Raw genomic sequence first — 11,120 nt, forward strand, 5'->3', positions numbered from 1 at the left:
AGTCTAATACTTGAATTGACGACTGAGAAAATGACTGTTTTACAGATTGACACAGTTGTAACTCATTTTAAGATTAACTACAAGAAATAAAATAACAATTCAGTCATAGCTAATAGATTATTATTAGAAGTAGCAACATTAGTCAGAAAATGCTGGCACAACTACTACTACTACAGTGCTACTTCTAAAAATAACACTAAAAGCAGCTGGGGATTCACAGCCGCTGGCTTGTTGTCATCCCAACCCTCTCCGCTTCGGCATCCATATAAAGCTCTGGCTTCCTACTTGACTGGCTGATGATGAGTGACAGCATCCCTGATTCCCAGACACCAGAGCTGGCCAGCAAGAAGAGAGGAGGGTGCAGGGCTGAGATGCCAGAGAGCTGGATCAGGGCATCTGTTCCGGATGATTTGGTGCAGGGCCGGACTGGGCAGCCATGAACAAATCACTGCCTCTTGATGATGGACGAGTTGCTTTCCTTATTTTACTGTTAACAGACAAGGAACATTCGATCCAACCCTAAAGAGGTAATATTTAACCCCTGTAGCTCTTATTGTGGCTGCAGGAGCTAGTGCTGGTGGCAATGACGTCAGTAGTAGCAGTGAGGATGGGTAATGAGATGGAATGCATCACCACAGGGAGTTATTTATTCTAATAAAATGTGCCAACCCTTGATCTGTCAGTTTGACTGATGGTGGTGTCTGTGGTTTAGTGTCTGTAGTACTGAGCCAGGCTCATTAATCTCCAGGGAGTAGCCTGAGCCCTGCGAGACCAGCATGGATCCATTCACCCCTTATATGAATTCAGCTCATCTGTGGGACCTTGCTCTTACTCTTACTCTTGCACCAGTAAAGTTTAACCGATTTCCTTTTTTTTTAACCAATGGGTCAGACTCAGCGTTTCTAATGAAGATACACCACAATCCCAGCTGTGCTGCCATACGGTCTGATTGTAACTGAGGAGAGGAAGAGGCCTTTTGTGTTTCCTGATTCAAGTATACCCTCAGAGCATTCAGGTACACTTCCAGACTCTACTCCTTTAAGGACTTGATAACACTCCAACAATGTATCAAAAGAAAATAAGAACCATAAGAGTGTTGACGCATGAGGGCAAAACAGTAATGCTCTCAGTCAAGAAACTTAATAGTTTTGGTTTTTTAATCCCACTCGCTGAGACCTCTCAGAGGAAAAATAGCCCAATTTGGGCTGTGAGGAAACCGGACCGGTCTCGATCTTGGACTGAATCATAGCCTCCACAACAAAACAAATTTGCATCAATGATTATTTTCCAAAGGGGGAGAAAATTCTTGCAGAAACTTTCCAGAGGTATAAACAGCGCAATTATTGACAAACAGTCACCACAAAGGTAATCTTACCCCTGCCAAGAGTATGCATCGTTCAGCATGTGATATGTATTACTTATCCAGATCTTTACAAGTGTTGCGTTGCCGCATGATACGGTGGTTTTAATGTGAGCAGGCATCGGCAATTGAGATTATTGAGCTGGACTAAAGTGTCTCTGTCGCCCAAGAGAAGGTAAACTTTATTGGATCGTGCAGAATTTGATAGCTTAAAGAAAAACTTGATCTCCTCTTTCTGTCTGCTGTGGTGTCGTTGATGTTCCTCTGGATGTGCTGATACACAGCTGCAGTTTCCAGAATGGTGTCATTTATGTAATTCTACCTAAAGCCTGTGTGATAATATTATTTGAAAAGACGGCTTTGACTCTTTATGCTGTGTTATGCAGTGGTGGAATAACACAGTGGTGACAGAAGATCCATTGCTAAAACAAAAGTATCTTTACAGTGATATAAAAATGCGTCTTTCAAAATAAAAGTCCTGCATGCAAAATCCGAGTTAAAAATGAGAGTATGATCCGCAAAATGTATTAAAAGTAAAAGCACTGGTTCTGCAATAAATAGCTACACTACTGTATTACAGTTCACATGACTGGATTACTAATACAAAAGCATCAGTGGTTTGGCCCCATAATTGCCGAAATCTGGCAGGACAGAAGAAATAACTAAGCCCAAATCCGGTATGAATGATGCCCCAGAAGTACACTGGCTGGGTCTGTGTGCAGAAACTGAACCAGGTCTGAATTTTGCTAAAACTGAGGCCATCACACATCATCCATAGTTTGTCTGAATGCAGCTATCTGTGCCGATTCTCAACCCAAACTGGCTCAAATCCTCACACCCAAAACCTAGCCAAATCTGGCAACCATTACTGGGCCCAAACTGGCTTACTTTTGGTGAGTTGCTGCCAGAAGCTGTGCCAATACTTGCTGGCTACCTGGGTAATGAAAAACTGGAGAATGTTAGAGTTGTTATAGGGGTGTGAAAAAAGGCAAAACAAAGGACTTATTTTTGAACTTTTCAGCAGTTTTTTAAAAAAATTTTTTTTATCATAATCATTGGACACTTCTACCTCTGCAGGGCAGCAGACAGTAATCTAAATGAAACCATCTGACAGGTTTAGAGGGGAAGTCAACCAACAATCTAACATTCATTCTTACCTCACACAACAGCTGGTCAGCTGTGTTGGGTTGAGAAAAGAGCCTGGATTTGAACTTTTAAAAAAAAGATTTTTATATATTTTTTATTATTAGACTTTTCATATTCCCACGTCCTTTCTCAGTATTTAAACTGTATGACGTATTGTCCTTCGCTGTGATAATTCGTTTTTCCTCAAAAAGCTACTTGAAAGAGAACTACTTTTGCTATCAATCCTAATCATAGTCATACAGTGCGAGCCACTTCTTTTGCGAGAGTATAGCGCGACATACAGAGCTGCAAACTGATAGGAGCTTTAACACAATGTAAAAAGTTCCATTCAATAGAAAATCCTTGATAATGTCAGCACAATCTCATTCTGAGGGAATCAAAAACTGTTTTGTGAAGGTCGCTAGCATCTCAAAGATATGGATCCTTTAACATCAGTGCCACATGTGTCATTACTCCATGTCGATGGTTGAATAGTTTTTCTAGTTTAAAACATCCTTCTGCTACATCAGGATGTTGGAGGGGTGGATGTGTCTCAGAAGTAAAAGGACTTTTAGATAGGAAAATAAATTTGTATCCTGTATCAAACCCTTATTTTTTCCCTTTTTTTTTCTCACTGTTTGGTTAATAAAAGTAGATGCTAGAGGGCAAAGCAACAATGACGACGCCAGTCAGAAAACAATTGGTTATGGTGTCATGGCGTCTATTTTTGACATTTCTATAGCTCTATCAAACTACCCTCAGTGTTCAAAATTGAAAACACCAAATGCTAAAAGGTAACCTAATGCTTTAGGTATGTTTTACCTAATGCTAAAAGGTAACCAGGCCATTCAAATTTGACGCTGAGGGGTCCAGACAAAGTGGAAGTATGTGATGAGCTGGGAGTGGGACTGGATTTCAAATGTAATGTGAATCACACATGGAGAACTTCTATGACTTGTACTGGTATGAAACTCTTCCAGTTCAATCATCTGTCCAAGTGTTTTGAAATCCCTAGAGTTCTGTTTCACGCCTCTGACTGCATTTTCTCCACAGCAAGAGGCTCATGGTTCGTGCAGCATTTAGACCTGTCCGTCATGCCAAAATGAACAAAACATGATTTCTCAGACGGGGAATTATCAATAAAACTGAGGGCCTGAAAACCCGAAACCTCACATAATCACATTATATAAGGGAGTTCCATGTTTCTGTGTTTAATAACATTAAGGTTGTTAATTGTAATGTATATTCTTAACAGTTAACTAGTAGATAAATGTGTAGTAGAGTGATATATACAATCATTTCCACAAAAATCTAATGGAGTATGAATATGAATTGGCATAAAATGGAAATATCCAAGCAAAGAATACAGTGTGAATACATTTAGTGGAACACGAAGTACTTAAAATCAACATCGTATGACACATTGATTGTGGAAACATTTTCAATCACGAACAGCTATAAAGTATGTTTGTTTGTTGCTCCTTTGCATATTTATTTCATTATTCTTTCTCACTGTTGCTGCTTTTGATGCATAACTGATGAATAATTAAAAATGGATAAAGTGGATCACTGCCAATATTGATTGTAATGCATTATGCTTTTTGCACAGAGCAATACAATCTGCAATGTCAAACGTGTTACAATTAAGTCCAACAAGAAAAGTCAGTGGAAATCCTCCATGCAAGCACCTACATACTGTGTTTTTATGTGAAAGATCCCACTTTGACCTTAGAAGAATATGTGGTGAAAATAGACTATGGTTTGGCTCGGTCGAAAACTGGAGAAAAATCTGCAAACACCGGCCAATACTAATACTAAGGGAAGGTCATGGGGGCAACCGCAATTTAGCCGATCAACTGTGTCATTTAATATAGGAAATGTAATGATTTATATGTGAAAATTTACACCTACTGTATATTAGACTGAAGAAACATGAGGTTGGACCAACTCCTATAACTTTAATGTGATCACTGAAAACCAGATTTAACAAGTCTCATTAGTGGCTCTCTGACTATCTGGATGCTTTAGTGTTCCTGAAATAGAGAAATGCATAATTAAAAGTTTTTGCTGTCCACAGTCCAGATGAAAAAAAAAGTGTCCATTAAAATGCTGCCATAGGTAATGGATTTGTAGGCTAAGCTTTTTTATGCTCTGGCAGGGATCTCTGGTTGAGGACCCAACTCATAAACTGACTTTTATATTTTGTTTTTCTGTTTTTCTATTGGTCTGTTGGCTATACCTCACAGTTTCAAGCGTTCTTGCCCTGTTTCTGTTCCTTACTTTATGTTCCACATGCAGAACCCCCCCCCCCCCCCCGCAATTAGCATTTATTAAAAAAAAATCCTTACCTGGAAGTATTGCCGGACACTGGCTCCAAGACTTACATGGGAAAGCAATACATGCATAAGAGATTCTGTCAGGTTTACACAAAGCTACGCAAATGTCTGAGAAATGTTACAGTAGCTGCCAGCGAACTGGAGAAGCACTGTGTCGTTGTGCCGTGGCCCATGTTGTGCAAAGTCCAAACACTGTGGAATGAGGAGTCTAGCGCTGTCTGGGAGATAGAGACTGAGTGGAACCCATCACTATTACCTTGGCTGTTTGTGGTCATCCGCCTGCCATATCCCTCTCCCCACAAGCAGATGGTAGCATTGCTAGTCTGCCAAGTTTACACTGACGAGAATGTGTGTGTGTGTGTGACACAAGTATCCATTGGTGTATATGTGTACGTGACCACACATAAAATCGTACGTGGCAGCAACACAGCAGAGTTCACTCCCATCCATCGCGAGAAAACTACTCGAAAATTCTCCTTTATCTTCCACAACAGAGAGTGCATTACATGTTATTGTGTCTATCATGGATCATGTCAGAGGAAAAGAAAGCGATGGGTCTTGACTGTATATTTGTGAAAGGAGGATGTAACCTTTGCTGCAAAATGAGACAGCGGGCGAACGGCGGGAAGTGAATAATGCAGTCAAAGCGAGTCAGCCGACCACATTGCATGTCAGTGTGTGCTGCAGATGGAAGCTTGAATCTCTCGCTGATGCCATCATTTACACATACCGAACAACGTTAGGCTGAGTCGGGCCTTTCTTTTAAACTTGGAATTCTTGTGTTTTTTGTTTTTTTTTAAACCCCTTCATGTTTGCCAGTTATCATATTTGAGGAAATTAACGGTGACCAGCTACTGCGGAGACAAATGGTTACCATGAGGATAAAACAACCAGCCAACTGGTAAATTAAACCATACATGGGTGCAGCTCTTATGAGCATATGGATGTAACTAATATTGCTGGCAGTAACTAAAAACATGCTGTTGAAGTTAGAACAAAATGCTTTGGAATTAAGCTGAGCGCTAGAGGAATGCTGAGTGAGGCACTAGCAGCACGAGTAGTATAGCAGCTGAAGTATTTACATCATTTGCTAAAAGGAATAATATGACATTTTGGGAAGTACACTTCTTTTCTTTAAGATGGAGTGTTAAGCCATATTCACACGGGACTAGTATTATCTTGGGACCTTGTGATTAAAAAATAACCCCACCCACAACTGTGTTTAGTGTGTAAGGGATAAGCAAAGTCTGAACTTTACTTGAATTTACTGATATTATCCATGGATACGTTAATAGGCTGCGCCACATAATAACTGTTGAGCCTGTTGAAAGACAGCAAAATGTTCCTCACCGCAGACTGCCATGCATGTCATCCATCTAATCATCTTTCAAGACTTTGCACGTCTGATGGATTCATTCTGTGAATGGGTCTCCACTCTGTGTAGCTACATGAGCCTCCTGAACTTACACCTAAAGTGCTATCCAAACTTTCATTTTCCCAAGAATGAAATGACAAGAAGCAAGGCACATAGAAAACAAAAAACCTTGCAAAAAATAAATTAAAAATGACCCCAAATCACAAGATGCAAATTGGCATGGGACGATTACTATCACAGAACCTCATTGTTAATTTGTTTCTTTACAAATTGTAGACACGACAGATTTGCATGAGATTAAAATCAGATGACTTCCTCAATTATTACAAATTATTATAGGTTGCCTCTGGTAAATATAAGGCTGTAGTATGCGCCAGCTGTTAGCTCAAATGCTGGAAACTGCAGCACCAATGCTAGCCTGGGTCTGTTGAACGCGAATGAAATCCACCTACTGGTACCTCGAAAATGCGCAAATTGCTAGTAGAAACTACAAATTTCAAGATCACTCTCTATTCTTGTTCAGATCACCTGTCATCCATCAAATATCCACACAAAAACTGAAATAACATTAGCCGCCTGTACTCTTTTCGCTCTTTTATATAGGTTTGAAAATAAGAGATACATTTGTAAGTTTTCCAAAAAATACAAGTAGCAATATCACAGTTTAAAAATACCCTTTTACTGCATACTCCATCAAGGTAAATGTACTTCATGTATCAAAAGTGAAATGCAATGTTGCGTAATGATTCCTGTTAGTGTTATATAATTATTGGTCATATTATTTAATAGAGGTAGTCTGTGCCTGCAAGGGTCAACATGCTTAGGTGCCCACCCTTGCCTGCCACCAAGCTTACACTCAGCCCCTAAGCCTATTTCTGCAGGTCATGGACCCACTGAGTGATGGCTACATGTCACTTCTTGGGGCTGGGCCTGACCAAGCCCCATGGATGACGGTTCAGCTGCTAGAATCTCATCGGCAAGCTCTTCGCCTGGGCCTGGCTCCAGATGTGGGACCTGGTCTCCCTGTTCCAAGTGAGATAGAGAAACTCCGTCTTTGCTGACTTGCAAGGGTCTTTGAATTGCTCTTTGTCTGGCTTCTTCCCAAGGACCAATTTGCCTTAGGAGACCCTAACAAGGGCTATTGCCACTGACCGTGAAAAGGTGGCAAGTCTTCGAGAGGATAACATGGTGGTTCTTCAGGAGGGGTTCAGTATAGGGTTGCTGCTCCTTTGATTGGAAGGAGCCATGTGAGGTGGTTCGGGCATCTGACTATGCCTCCTGGGCGCCTTCCTTTGGAGGTTTGCATGCACCCCCAACTGGAAGGAAACCCAGAACTCGATGGAGGGATTCTATATCTCATCTGGTGTGGGAATGCCTCTAAACTCCCCAGGAGGAACTAGATAATGTTGCTGGAAAGAGGGATGTTGGAAATGTAGCCTGCTGCCACCACAACATTACTCTGGGTAAACAGCACAAAGTAGATAGATGAATGGATAAGCGGCTGGATGGATATTATATAATATGTATTAGCACATTTTACTTTTTGTAAATTCCAAGGGATGATAAGCTCATATCTGTTCATCCAATATGAAGCTACTGCCAACAGCAGTTTAGCTTAGCCTAGCATAAAACCAAGAAACTGGAGGAAACAGCTTGCGTGGCTGTTTCAGAACAGAAGGAATAAAAACAACATGGCACCGTTTTAGAGCCAGGGTAGCTGATTCCATGTTTCCATTCTTTACGCTAAGCTAAGCGTAAAAGAAAAGCCACAAATAGGCCTTCTGTAGCTGTCACATCCACATGGTGCTATAAATATTACAATATTTTTATATCAAATGTAGTGAAGTGGAGGCAAATATTCAAGTAAAGTATAACCTCAAGACTGTACTCAAATACAGTACATGAGTTAATGTACATTCCAGTGTTGACACCATGATATGTGAGTAATCAAACTCGAGAGAAGGAAGTGCTCAGACACCATCAAAGCTGTAATGTGGAGGAATATGTGTCCCATTGTTCCCAGTTGGAATGAGGTTTGGCACAATGCCTTGGAACTTCTCTGACCCCGGCACCATCGTAAAATAGTGTTTACCATTCCTCGATGGTATTATCTCAGCGCAGACACAGATGAGATGTCTCACAAGGACTATGGAATAAAACAACATGTTATAGCTTGTTTGTATTCATAAACCCATGTAAAGCTTTGTCTTTACAATCCCAAGCCTCCCCAACTTCCAAATACTCCCAGTCTCTGCTGCATCCCACTCAGGGTATAAAATATCCCTTTGTGGTTGCCATTAACATTCACCCAGGAAGCTCAATCAGTAGCCAATTCTGGTTTTCCCTCCTTTTTGTAATTAGGCCCCAGGCCTTGTGTGGGGTAAGCCTGTGCATTCTGGCTGAGAAGACGCTCTGAGAGGGGATTTGCGGTTTGGGAAGCCTGGGCTGGAAAGAACAACTGTCTGCTGGAGCCAGCAACTTGCCCCTCTCTGATCTGACACATGCCCTACACTGTGACAGAGTTTGCAGACAGGATGCAGCCTCAACATGTGCACGGTCGAGGCCTCTGCCAGAGAGCCTGGAGCTGAGAAGCCAGAGCAACGAGCAGAAAGGCCTGTGGAGGCCACAGAATATCCTCTGGAAGAAGATCGCAGCAGTCTGGAGCCTCCTGGTCAAGAGGCTTAGGAGTACAAGTACCGCCTGAAGCCAATAGTTTTAATTCCACGGGCAAAAGCTCTTCATATTGTTAAAATTACCACATAGTCTTACTCACATGTGCACACAAACTCAAGCTGACACAAAGGCATGCCTGCACATTGTCTGCACATTCATAATCACACTTTCATAACCACACATTCTCTCCCTCTTTGCCTCTCTCTCACACTCACATGCTTTTCTCAGGGATGTTCTCTTGCCTTGAGAGGAAATTATTTCCCAGCATCGATGCCCTTGGAGAAAAAATTAAGTTTGCATTCATGCTGGTGCAATTGTGTAGAGGAAAAAATAAGACAGAATCAACAAAGAGACATTGTGCAATAAGTAAGAAAAAAAAAAATCCCTTTGCCAGATGACCTTGCTTCATATAAAATTTGTGCATTTTGTTATTGTATTCCCCTTTCACCCCCTTTTCACTTATCCATTCTACCCCTTTATCATTATGTAGCTAAGCAGTTTAGATGCATTGACTGTGCTGTTTCGGATGAATGAATGAATGAGATGCAATCAGCTCTTTGCACTGCGTCCAAGGCAACAAAAACTCTGCTTTGATGAATGCATGCTTGTCAAACATTATTTTCCACAAAATGAGTTTCGTCAGGAAAACAGCGATCATTTGACACGACAAGCCAAGGAAATCTATGCAAATACTGCAGAATTAATGAAGGCGCATAATTGCAGTGCACACATGTTAATATTCAAAGCTAATTGAAATTGATAAAACGCTTGGAAGTAAATCATTGCGATTTTGTTAAGTGAGTTTCGGGTGGCCAACCGCATGGCGACTGTAGCAGTTACTCTCCTCTACATGTCAGATGCTATGCGACTGATCCATCCTCACTGGTCCAACTCTCTGCATCTCCATTCCCAGAAAGAAAAGGGAGTGGGTCAGGCTGTCCCTGCTCATAGCCAAAACACTATCTCATCACCAGGCCCGGTTGTGTGACTGGACAGGGCAGGATTTAGCACCGCATGCCTCATCCATCTTTAGCACTCCCAGCCTCTCCTCCTAAAACAGACAGAGATGGATGAGTTTGTTGGAGCCCGCTCCCTCTTTCCATTCACTCCCTCACCTTGGGAAACTTACCCTGCTCCGGTCCTGAGCGTCATGGAGCAGTTTGGTCCACCCTCCGTCTTGCATCCCTCCACTTTCTTGTTCTTCCGTTGACCTTCACCTCTACTGAAATCTCATCTCCACTTCTCCTCGGCTTTGATCTCACACAAACCCTGTTCCTCCCAACTCTTCTGCCAATTGCACGGTCATTTCCACACACTAGCCCCCACCCATGCTCTGCAAAGCTGATGATGGGAACTGTGTTTGCTTTTAGATGTATGGCTGATGCGTAATGTTAAATAATATCAGCATGCCAAGACAGCTGCAGTGCTGCTATTCAGACATTTAGCAGGTGGTCGACATGTTGGCCATGATCATTTAGTGTATTAGTATTTGTGAATTGGCACTGAACACCAAGTACAGTTGAGGCTGTTGGGAATGGTATTAGTTTAGCAGGTAGCTGGTCATAAACCAAACTGTGGGACAACTTAAAAAATAAAAACAATGTTAACAAATTTAATAGCAGTTAAAACAAAGGACAATCACTGACAACCAAAGAAATCATCCCCAAGTGACCATCAATGTTCAAACCAAATTTAATGTTAATCCATTGAAGAGTTAATGAGGTTAACTATTTAACTGATATTGCTAGTTCAGTCGTTTTGGGTAAAAACTGTTTTATATTTCAATCTTTCAGGATCATCTCTTAATCTCATGGTCCAACAAGAAACTTTATGTAGAAATCTGAACATATGGGTGATCTGTGGCAAGGGGAGGGAACATGTGTCTTTTTGTTATGTTCAAATAAAAACATAAACTGCAACACCGACGCTTTCAGTCAGCGCAAATCTTGGACAGTTGTAAGTCATCATCATCAGCGCCACGTTTGATGAATAGGCTGATCAGGGACAGATCTATCCTGGTGTAAGCTCATCATCCTGGGGCTCATCCTGTTCAGCTAACCTGACCACTGTAGAGCAGCCAAGGACAAGCAAACCCTCTCCAGAGGCTAATCTCCCAGGGAATCCAGGATTATGGGCAGCACTAATGGTGAATCCCCTATACACACTAAGCTGAGCCAGCAGCTTAGTGGGGTTACAAGGTTCTCTCCTCGCCTTCCTTAGTCGGTTGGTCTGGCACTGCTGTCCAGGTATG

This window comes from Stegastes partitus, unplaced genomic scaffold (genome assembly GCF_000690725.1).
Source record: "Stegastes partitus isolate 25-593 unplaced genomic scaffold, Stegastes_partitus-1.0.2 Scaffold384, whole genome shotgun sequence".
NCBI classification, from domain to species: Eukaryota; Metazoa; Chordata; class Actinopteri; family Pomacentridae; genus Stegastes; species Stegastes partitus.